The sequence below is a fragment of the Etheostoma cragini genome, chromosome 14, assembly GCF_013103735.1.
Source record: "Etheostoma cragini isolate CJK2018 chromosome 14, CSU_Ecrag_1.0, whole genome shotgun sequence".
Classification (NCBI taxonomy): domain Eukaryota; kingdom Metazoa; phylum Chordata; class Actinopteri; order Perciformes; family Percidae; genus Etheostoma; species Etheostoma cragini.
In genome coordinates, this window is record NC_048420.1 from 5,694,014 (window position 1) to 5,706,123 (window position 12,110).

Below are 12,110 nucleotides of genomic sequence, written 5' to 3' on the forward strand. Positions count from 1 at the left end.
TTCCACTTTTGTCTCATCGATCCACAGAATGTTGTCCCAAAAGTCTTGGGGATCATCAAGATGTGTTGTGGAGAAATTTATACGAGCTTTGATGTTCTTTTTGCTCAGCAGTGGTTTTCTCCTTGCCCAGTCTTTTCCTGATGGTGGAGGCATGAACGCTGACCTTAACTGAGCAAGTGAGGCCTGCAGTTCTTTGGACGTTGTTGTGGGGTCTTTTGTGACCTCTTGGATGAGTCGTCGCTGCGCTCTTGGGGTAATTTTGGGCGGCCGGCCACTCCTGGGAAGGTTCACCACGGTTCCATGTCTTCGCCATTTGTGGATAATGGCTCTCACTGTGGTTCGCTGGATTCCCAAAGCTTTGGAAATGGCTTATTACCCTTTCCAGACTGATAGATCTCAATTACTTTCTTTCTCAATTGTTGCTGAATTTCTTTGGGTCTCGGCATGATTTGTAGCTTTTAAGGATCTTCTGGTGGACCTTACTGTGTCAAGCAGCTCCTATTTAAGTGATGCCTTGATTGTGAACAGGTGTGGCAATAATAAGACCTGGATTTGACTAGCGAAATTGAACTCAGGTGTGGACAACCACAGTTGTAGTATGTTTTAACTTTTTCACACAGGGCCATGATGGTTTGGATTTTTTTTCACCTTTAATAATAAACACCTTCATTTACAAATTGCATTTTGTGTTTACTTGTGTTGTCCTTGACTATTGTTTAAATTGGTTTGATGTTCCGAAACACTTAAGTGTGACAAACATGCAAAGGAACAGGAAATGAGGAAGGGGGGAAACACTTTTTCACACCACTGTAGCTGCAAAACTGGTGATAATTAAAGTGTAAACTGTAAAGTGTAAAGTGTGTTAAAGATTTAGTGTGCTATGATTTTTTAAATGCTGTTTCAGAAACTCTTGTACCTAGACAAATATGAAAGTCTGAGGAAACCAAGGTCTCCTTATCCTATTAAACACAAAAATTGAAATTTGGGAAATTAAATGTATGTTTGATGTTGCACACAAACTTTGCGTTTGCGTAGATTCCCAATTACACAAGCAAAAGAATGATGTGTCAACCACAAGTGCGTCTGCCTGTTCCGGATAATTTTTCTTTCGGTGCACTTTTACTTAAGTAAAAAAAAAAACTCTTTTGTAATGAAACGGCTCTGATTTCAATCATCCTGTTAAAGGAGATGTCTAAACACATAACAACTAACTTAACAGTGGAGGATTTTCCCATCCAGTACCTTTTAAGCCTTTGGAAATAGGTGTTCAGTTGGTTGTAGTAAGCAACAACTAAAATGACGAGGGGCAGGAGTCAGAGGATACCTCACGATAAGATACGATACATAGCTCACAATACCAATAATATCATGATACAGCTGTTTAGTGATAATCAATATACAATCCTATAATTTATGCATCTAGATATCATCTAACTACGCACACAAAATGCCTCTGAAAAGGTTAAATGCAGATTTTTCTCTCTTTATTCACAGCAAGTCCAAACTGTTAAAAAAAAGCAGAACTTTGCAGCCCCCGTTTTTCCAGTCTGTAAATTAAAGTTACAGAACTAGAGAGCAACTACGGGTCCAGACTGCTGTCCGCGATCCTGTTGAAAACCTCTTTCTCTTCGGCTACTTATGTTCAAGTTTCCTTTCATGTGTCGAGGAGCCATGTAGTAGCGACGCTCGTAGCAGGGAAATCTATTAAGAGCACCTTATGTTTTGAACTAAAATTTTCTGTATCAATGTTTTATCCCACCCTTAAAAATTACCATTATCTGTAGGGACAAAGACATAGATACAGGCCTAAACATGGTCATTAACTGAGCTCATTAAGCAGATACTCAACATGCCTCAATGCATCAGACCACTGAAAATGGATGTACCTTAAAGGACCTGTGATCAACGTATCCCAGGCTAGCTGAAGCTCATTCCACCCATGTGGGCAGTGTTTTCCAATAGTGTCCCGTCCAAACACCAACCATTTAATTTGACTTTAAATCCTCTAACCACTAAACGTAGATGTGGACTTAGATATACTCTGCAGCAGTCACACACAGTGCAGTGGAAGCTGAAACAGTAAATACTGAGCTGCAACCAAACAAAAGGAGATAAAACCCTGACAGTGTTAACGTTTTCTCAAATGGAACTTAATCCTGTGCTGATGATGGGTAGTGTTTCTGTAAGTGTAGTAAAAAGGACATGGAGAGTCATAACTAGAAAGTAAGGTGCATACCAAAGTGCATGTTCACTTGTGACCGGTCCTTAGCTGATGCTTGCCCCAGACAATATTTGGCTAAATTTTGGGTCAGATTCGCCCCTCCAGACAATCGCAGGGCTGCCCATGATTTGAGGCTGGCCTGAACAGATTACCTGACAGATAGAATCTCAATGGGCTAGTTGTTCAACGGTAAACTGATCGGATTTTGGTTATTGGATTGAATCAAATCTTGAAAATGGGTTGTTCAAAAGGGAAAGATGGAATGTGAAATCAGTTAGATCACGGAATCCAATCCTAGTTTTAATCTGGATCAAGACTTCAGTTTGTGTTGTTCAAAACTTGTCAGTATGATCTGGACAAGCTCATACTGACACGGTTATCCTGATCCCAGCTGGGGGTAGGATTTCAAGGTGTATTCCAGGAAGAATTGGTTAAGTAATAATACATTTGTATCATTTAGTGTATGTACTTTTATTTATATTCTGCACTTGACTTGTTGACACTGTTGTAACAGTGATAAAGTAGATAAGGTAGACACAGGCTACCAATTAAACTCTTCAGTATAGTAAAGTAAAAATAGAATACAAATAAAAATGACCTTGTCCCCATGAAACTATCGTCATGATTTCAATAACAAACAAAAATAAAAAATTGTATTTTTTGTCATTCATCACTGTATATTAATTTTAAAGATACATTCATCAGCGATAAGCCTATCAAAAATAATTGGTGATAACTAGTCTCTCTTCCTCAGATGAAGAACGCTGAATATTCTTTATTTTGTTAACTATTGGACTTTTAGCCTTTTTTTATAGACTTTTTCAAAATATCCACAATATATTTGTTAATATATACATTTGTTTTCTAATTGTTGTGGCTCAGATGAGGGGTGATAAAGGAAATTATGAATGGAAGTGGATGTTCATGTTATTTTTGTGTTTTGTCTTATTATAAGAACCACTTCCATGGACCCCATGTTGGCTCTTCTACCTGTCCTTTACATAGCTGGTAGTCCACATTGTGATATGTTGTCCTATTTAGAGCACTGGTAATCTGGATTTTTGCGTAGTCTTGAAAACTGTATCTGGATCAGGCTGATCCGGTCCAATATTGCTTTGAAAAACCGGCACAGCAGTAAAACGGATTACCTGATCCTGAATAGCAGAAAGTGGGATTTCCGAATCCGGATCATTTTGATCCAGATTAAATGTTTTGAACAACTGGCCCAAAGTTACCGATGGATCGGAGTCTCCTCGATTTCTGACTCGAAATCACACAGTGTGAAAGGAACAGCGATAGATTATTGAGCCAAAACAGCTAACGATAGCCAGCTGATCGGGGAAGAATCACCAACTGAATGTTGCTGACTTGTGTAGAACAAAAACATGGCTGCCAACATATAGAACTTACCGTACTTTTAAAGTAACTTTTAAAAAGTTAATTCATAAAAGATGATAATGTAGAGCAAGCCAGTCATCATAGCGGATTAAAACCCCGACATGGAATTAGTCTGTAGGGGTTCAATTAGCAATTGGCTACATTATCCAGCTTAATACACACCGTTAGGGGCGGGTAACTTTCCGGCCAATGAGCACGGCTCTCCATGTTGCCCCAGTGACTGTGCTTACCATGAAGCTAACTAATTCACTGTTTGGACTGTTGCCATTAGCAATGTCAGCCACACTTGTTTCCTCCACCTTCTCTCTCCCTTGGTAATTTGTTGATCAGCGCTATAAGAAAATATTGATTTAAAAAATGTATTGTATTGATTGATTTTCCCTTGATTGGACATACAAATTATCTTTTATGTTGTCTCCCGAGCCAGTTGGACAGAAGAAGAGGAAGACAAGCTTGTGAGACATAGAACACCACAAATGCAACCATCTGCCGACAACATTCCACCGCCATGTTTTTTTTTTCTGAAGACACACAAGATCCTGGAACTTTCTGTGAGATCCCAACTCTGAAATACTTTAGGATAAGTGTGCGTGGTCCTGATTCTTGACTAAATTGTCTGGTCTGTGCACTACGATTGAATTATTAGCAATCTGTGGTCTGTCGTTACATCTGTGGTCTCCCACAGTTTTTGAAAATCTGTTTGAAAATCTTCTGGTGTGCACCAAGCATTAGCTTCCTGAAAAACAACACTGTTTCAGTCCATTTTCCTTAAGAAGTGAAGATCGATCTAGACCGACTGGTTTTATTTCACCAGAGGTCACACTCTGGGGGATTAGGAGACGTTAATTTGCTGCAACTGAAATGCAAAAGCTTCAGTAATTACAGTTAACTCCAGCATACAGATATCCACCGAGTACCACCAATCTTCCTGCCCTGTTCCACAGCTTGCTAGCTTATTAACCCTTGTGTTGTCTTTCCCTCAACATGAAAAAAAAACACTTTTGTCCCTATCTCAATGTTTTCGTTACTTTTCAAAAAAAATAAAAATATTACGCTCTTTTTTGGGGGGGTTCAACGTTTTTATTCTGTTTTTCCCCCAATGTTTTTGTCCCTTTTGATGACACTTACTTCTAGGGATTTTTTTCATAGTTTTCATCTATTTTTCCAATATTTTTAACACTTTTTCCCCCCAATGTTTCTTCGCCTTGTTGACATTTTCAACCTCCCATATTTTTGATTAAATAATCTTGGAAATGGATCAAATTTGACCCCAGGACACCACAAGGGTTAAGCTAAAATGAGCTCCAATAGTTGGTTGAGAAATGTATTCCAGTGTCTCTTCTAGATGTTACGATACCAATACCAGTATTGGTATTGCCTCCGATAGTGCCTAAAACGCTGCTATCGGTATCGGGAAGTACTGGAGTTTATGCACCGATCCAATACCACGTAATAAAGCCCTGAAGAAAATCTACATTAAAGTAGTTTATATATGATCCTTTTGGTTATAAATGACTGTCAAACTGTATATTAAAACAAAGTTTTGTGGCATTTAGTGTTTGTGTTTTTTCACAAAGAGTTTAACCCGAGCCAGAATGACAAAGATAGAAATCATATCACATCCATACAGGGATAGCAGTAAACAGCTGGTAAAACATAATAAAATAAATGACCCACTGGTATTGGATCAGTACTCTGTATCGGCCGATACGCAAGTACAGGAATCAGAATTGGTATCAGGAAGCATAAATGGTATCGGACCATGTCTAGTCCCTTCCTTACCAACACCAGAATGTAATTTGTGCAAATAGGGTGCATCAAAGGTGTCTCAGTTGGCAGTAAAACATCCTCCTCCACCTCGCTTATGCTAATTAGATACTGTACGTGTCTTGCCAAGGGTAGAGAAAGAAGGGCCAGTAAATCTTCAGTGAAACCCGAACATCTGCATTACAAAGCCAGCAGTGTGGAGGACAATTAAAAGGTGACAATGTCAATGTCAATGTAAAGCAAGGAAGCAAGCAAGCATTGAAGCAGTGCTGGGACACATTGTAACCTTCTCTGATGTAGTACCCTACACTGCTACAAATGGCCCAAAGAGACAAGAAATGGCCAACACTTTGTACATGTCAGGGTGACCACAGATGACACCTGTCATCATGATGCCGTGAGACTGCGAGACACTGGAGTTTGTACAGCCCAAGATGCTTCACTGCTTCCCGAATTCACAGAGTTGTAAGCCAACATCCTAGTTGTCTGTAATCTGCTGTCTCAGAGGTTCAAAACAGGAACTGCTCACTGCTCCATTAATGGGCTCGCTAGGCAGTAGGGAGTAAAATGAACACAGTGTACTAAATAGAAGCTCAGCCCCAGGGACTTAGGACTTAATATGCTTTATTTCCTACTAAAACAATATACAGTATTTGGCTGGAGCATGCAGACTATATATTAATGAATAAGTTCATCAAATCAGCGAGTCATAAAGGCATACAGCTGTCGTACGTTTGCGTAGCATACACTGTTTCCATTGATGACGATGATGATGATGATGATGATGATGATGATGATACAACTCATCAACTCAATGTAGGGCTGGGCGATATGGAGAAAATCAAATATCACAATATATTTGACCAAAATCCTCGATATTGTAGTGTTGACTATTGCTGCTTTCACTAAATATATTTACACAATGAGATTGTTGATGAATAATCATCAGTAATGTGGATATAATGACTAAGTGGGTAAAGGCAAATACTAATAAAATAATAAACAGTTACAACAGTCTGGTAAATTCAGAATATTACATAACTTTACTGTAATGAATCCTTTAAAGCGCCCATGGCATGAAAATGTCACTATTAACATTAATGTTTGTTCCCCCAGCCTGCCTATGGTCCTCCAGTGGCTAGAAATGGGGATAGTTGTAAACCAAGCCCTGGGTTTCCTGCTCTGCCCTTGAGAAAATGAAAGGTCAGATGGGCCGATCTGGAATCTTGCTCCTTATGAGGTCATAAGGAGCAAGGTTATCTCCCCCTTCTCTGCTTTGCCCACCCAGAGAATTTGGTCCGCCCATGAGAGAGAGAGACATCATGGCTTTCAAACGAGCAAATTAATGAATTTTGGGAAAGAGACTTCAGATACAGTATTAGGAGACCACTAAGGTCTATATAAAAGAGACTTCAGATACAGTATTAGGGGACCACTAAGGTCTACATAAAAGAGACTTTAGATAAAGTATTAGGGGACCACTAAGGTCTATATAAAAGAGACTTCAGATACAGTATTAGGCAACCTCTAATGTCTATTTAAAAGAATCCAAAGAGCACCATGTCATGGGACCTTTAAAACCAGGAAAAAATAACACTTATGTCATATTATGATTACAATATTTAGGATTGTAGACGATATCTAGTGTCATATTACGATCTCGATATAATATTGATATACTCCCCTACAGTATTATTAGGAACACCAGTTCAATTTCTCATGAATGCAATTATCTAATCAACCAATCACATGGCAGTTGCTTCAATGCCTTTAGGGGTGGCTGTGGCTCAATCCGAAGGTTGGTGGTTCAATCCCTGGCCCTGCTGTCCCATGTCGAAGTGTCCTTGGGCAAGACACTGAACCCCGAGTGGCCCCTGGCCACTCGGGGCCCCTGGCCGGCAGCCTCGGCCACAGTGTATGAGTGTGTGTGAACACACATTCATACACTATGGCCGAGGCTGCCATACAAGGTGCCACCTGCTCATCAGATAAACACTCACACACATTCACACTCCGATGCGCAGCACCGGGGGCAACTCGGGGTTCAGTTACTTCCCCAAGGACACTTCGACATGGGACTACAGGGCAAGGGATCGAACCGCCAACCTTCCGATTGGCAGGCAACCGCTCTACCACTGAGCCACAGCCGCCCCTGTATGTATGTAGCAAGAAACACATGAAATACATACGAATTACAGTGTGTTTCTTTTCATAGCTATATGTACGAATGGTTCATGAGAACAGCCTTATCAACTTCAGCATATCTTAAATGGGCAATGTGGTTTAATCTGATTTTCATATTGTGAACAAATCCAATGGAAAGACTTACACTACTGACAATGTGTCTGTTCTTCTCTGTGTAAGGCCTCCCTGTGGCACTCAGCCCTTAGCTAATCCGTGCCTTCTAAAGATGTACAGTTTTTACATTTGTTTTTAACAAATCCCAAATGTCTTGGCGTTTTATAAAAGGCTACTCTGACAACACCTGTTGAATGATACATTGTTTGTTGGTTATGGTCTGGTCATTAGATTTGATGGCAGAAAAAGAAAGACATAGAATAACGGCAGCCTTATCCTTTTAGCATCTTACAGATAGAAACTGTTTTTAGGCTGATACCGGCAGGCCTATTTATAGACCATGGCAGGATCAGGATCCAGTACTTCCCTACTAGGATTTTGACAGGGCTTTTTTTACATGCCCTTCTGTTATAGAGTGATAACACTTTCCATTATGTGTCTGTTAGTTCATGATAATTTCCTAATCATTTTCAAGGAAATTTCCTGGAGATAACTATTTAATCAATGAAATGGCAAATGGAGACAGTGAGTAAGAAGTTGTATTGAATTTATAATAAGCTGTTGGTTTTTTAAAAGAATTACCTTGGACTAAACGCCTCATTTACATGAATCAGCAGAAAATAGAAATAAACAGTTATTCTGTTTTTCATTCAATGAAAACCATTTTTGATACTATTTATGCCTGGTTTTTAAGATACATTTTAAGATTGATTTTTTTAAGAAAAGCCTTTCAGTGTGTTTATATTTTGTAATACCGTTATATAAAGTACGGGTTGGAACCACCAGAGGCCGCTCAATACGATATTATCACAATATTTATGTCAAGATCTGATTATTTTCGCGATTTTACACATGCGATGTTCTGCGATATATTGCAATTCATTACCTTTTTCCAACTTCAAATTATGTCCTCAAAGCCAAACTTTGTCAACATTTGTTTTGTCTTCAATAGAAATGTCTCTGGTTTGTCCATCTCACAGATAATAATAAGAGATCGATACTTGGCGTCCGTGTTGATACAGTATTTCTATGGAAAATATGGCAATGCTGTGCTGCATCGATTTCTAACATAAAGTATTTTTCATTGTTAGTGGAGGAGTCTGCCATTCCCTCCCTGGATTAAAATTGCTTCTCTTCACTTACGGACAATGTTAAATTGTTTGGCTGCACTGTTAACGGATAAATCAGTTGCTCTTCTGTGTGCTTAAAGCAAACTAGCTGCTCAACGACTGTTTGCTGCCCCAAACATTCTGGGACATGTAGGATTAAACCACAGTTAATAATACCACCTGTACGGGGGACACCAAAGTACTGAAATCATTTAAGAGGACTTTAAATCAACTTTAACTCTTTTTTTATTTCCAAAAAGCTGTAACTAGCGTGTTCCTTTCTATTGTCGACAAATCCCAGTTAAAATGCATTATGTGCTCACATATATGCACAATGCCTTTGTCCCACACAGATCTGCACAACCTGTAGCCTAGCTAATGTGCTAGGAATTCTCTTAATGTGCATTTTCAGAAACTATTTTTCCTATTTTCTACTCATTTTTACATCATTAAACGCTAATCACTACAAAACAGCCATCTGGTGTCTGTGTGTTATGTAATACAGGCCACACACACGCTGGCTTTTTTGGAGAGCTAGCGTTTGCAGTCATTCATCCACACACAAAAACTAAGGCTCCAGGCTGCCTTTAAAGGGTAATTTAGGTATACTTTAACCTGGACCCCATTTTACCTGGTTTTTGTGTCTTAGTGACACTGTCAATTGCCGTCTCCTAAAAGTGCTGTTTTTGCCACTGACATGCTCAGATAATAATTATTAGTGTCTGACAACATTATTGAAAGGATCCCTACAGTGAGACCTTTTGTTCAAGAGTAAGACCATTTTTGTTTAACCAGAAACATCCCTGAAATCACAATCGCCAAATCCACCAGACTCCATTTAAATAAAAAGTACTTTTAGCATGCATAGAGCCAGCTTAATTTCACATGTACATGTGGGAATTAAGGGTTTATTTTAACCTATCCACAGTGGTGCAACTTGTTGGAATGGTGGAAAGATGAACGAAGATGACTTTTGATACATTTGTTTTGTTTCTGTCGACTTTGAATGAAGTGTGTTTTACGATGTAAAATTGCAGTTTTTTAAATGGAGTCTGGCGGGTTTTGCAATAGGGTTTGCGGGGGCTGTTTCATGTAAAACAAAAAGGATCTTACTCTTTAACCAAAAAGTAGACCTCTGTACTTCCATAGTGTTGTCACACAATTAGAATAAAAATATGACCATGTCAGTTGTAAAACTAGCACTTTAAGTGGACGTAAATTGAAGGTGAGCAATTGCCCATTAACGTTACCCCGCAGCTTGTTTCGTGGCTGTCGACTACAGCGGTCTTGCTCACAAAAACATGGGGAAATAGGGTAGAGGTTGAAAGAATATCTGAGTTACACTTTAAGCTGTTGGCAATGCAGACTGACATCTCAATTTGGGGCGGACGAAGAGGCAACGTGTTCATAGTGACTGAATGTGGCATGAGCAGATTTTTGCGGGCCACGTAGGCGTTGTGTCATTGTAACACAGAGAGTCATTGTGTGCCACGACTGGGAGCTGCTGTATGTGTGCACAGCTCAAAGGGCCGGAAATTAATCTCAGCATTTATTCCATTCATTAACCTCTAACTCTTTCTCTGCAGAACACAATAACAGAAACAGGACTGTCGCCAAAATGAAGGGATACATGACAGAGGGCCAATGGCTTACAGCACCTTCTTGGAGCTTAAGAAATTAAAGGAATTAATGCAACGCTGGGAATTTCAGTCCAGGTTATGAAGTATTTCCAGGATTTTAAGATAAGTCAAATCAAACCAGCAATATTTTTTCTCCGCGATGTCTTATTTTATGGGAATTGAATCAGCACACTGGATGTGTGGGGACAGAGTGCCCTTCAGATGAAAGCACTGAGCCAGCAATCATGTGAGGGAATAATCTAGCATTACCTAAAACCCTCCGTGAGTCTGTATTAGGCTCTTTGTTGTCAAAATTACAAAGCCAAATCCCCGCAAAGGCAATACGAAAGATGGACCAAGTGGAGTTCTCAAGTTAAATGAGTCAGAGAGGATGTGACCGGCATCTCTGCTATCTCCACTATGAGATTCTCTTATGATCAAAGAGCTTTTATGCAAAAAACAATCCTACATCCACTACGTCAGCAGTCTTTTGTAGTGTTTGGAGAGCTGCTGGAGCGTGCTATCTGCACTCAAGGTCCATAAACAGACTCCCCATGTATCCACAACTCTGATTCACTGTTTTGCCTTTGAGCCAAGTACGGGTGTGTGTGTGTGTGCTCTTTGAAGAATTGGTCAAAAAGTATGACGGACATTACCACTTGGTTCAGCTTTGACCTCACACACTCTAGCACTCCAACATGGTCTTGTGGTTTTCTGCTCTGAATGTTTCCATCAATCACATGAGGGCCATGAAGTCGTGCTACGTTACCGCGTGAGCAGCCTTAGTAACCGTGATTCATTTAACCCTGCATTGTCATTCTGCTGCTGCTGCCCTTCTCCATTTGGCGCCCGCTGTGACCACCATGCATTGTTTCGCATTGAAGTGGGAGATTCTGCTTTGTTCGATTCAGACAGTGTGTGGGACCGTTTCAGTGTCTGTGAAAGACTGACAATTAACAGCACACACCGTGCCGTGAAGCAGCTTTGACAAACATCCTTGCTTGCCATGAAGATGCAGAACTGCACAGGCACACAGTTTGTCACTGGAAATTCAAATAATGCATTCATTCAGCTCTTTTTATGAATGCCTTTATTTTGAAAGGCTCAGTCTGTTTGATTAAACCGGTCCTTTCTGCTCTCTTAACTTCTCAGTTTAGAGTGTTATGTCTGTTTACACAAGGACACATGCCCGGTATACAACACATACAGTAGGCGAGAATATTCAGGCAAAGACCCAGAAATGCGAAATGCTAAAGAAGTATGATATGCTATGTATTAAGCTTAATCCCCCCCATTAGACTGTTTCCTATAAAACCCATCCTCACTGAGCCTGACAGCGCTCTAACCAACCAGCAGCTACAGTACAGCCGCTTTCTCTGCTGTAGGCTAAACAACGAGCTCCTCTCATGTTCAACACACACTATGCAGACAACAACCAGCCCAACTATAGCAGGAGGAGGGTGTCACATGTAGAATAAAACCGCCTCACCTTAGCAGTGATGAAGCGCAGTTATCCGCAGAGGGCTGAGGCTCCAGTCTTGTACTGAGTAATCCGCTGGTTGCGGAGGGATGCGCGGCTTGCAATGTTTATACCGCCACTACTCCTGCTGCTGCTGCTGTTGCCATGGATATTCATCCAGAGCCTGTATGTTCTGCAGTCCCCCCTCCTCCCTCCTCTTGCTCTCTCTCTCTCTCTCT

At 40.3% G+C, this 12,110-nt stretch overlaps 1 protein-coding gene across 1 annotated transcript in view; it reads right to left on the reverse strand.

The window, feature by feature from the left end:
* fam135b (family with sequence similarity 135 member B) overlaps nucleotides 1-12,110 on the reverse strand; it is a 59,614-nt gene extending 47,504 nt beyond the window's left edge. Inside the window, exon 1 of the mRNA XM_034891404.1 lies at nucleotides 11,902-12,110. The gene's annotated coding sequence lies outside the window, so the exon portion shown is untranslated. The remainder of the gene's footprint in view (nucleotides 1-11,901) is intronic.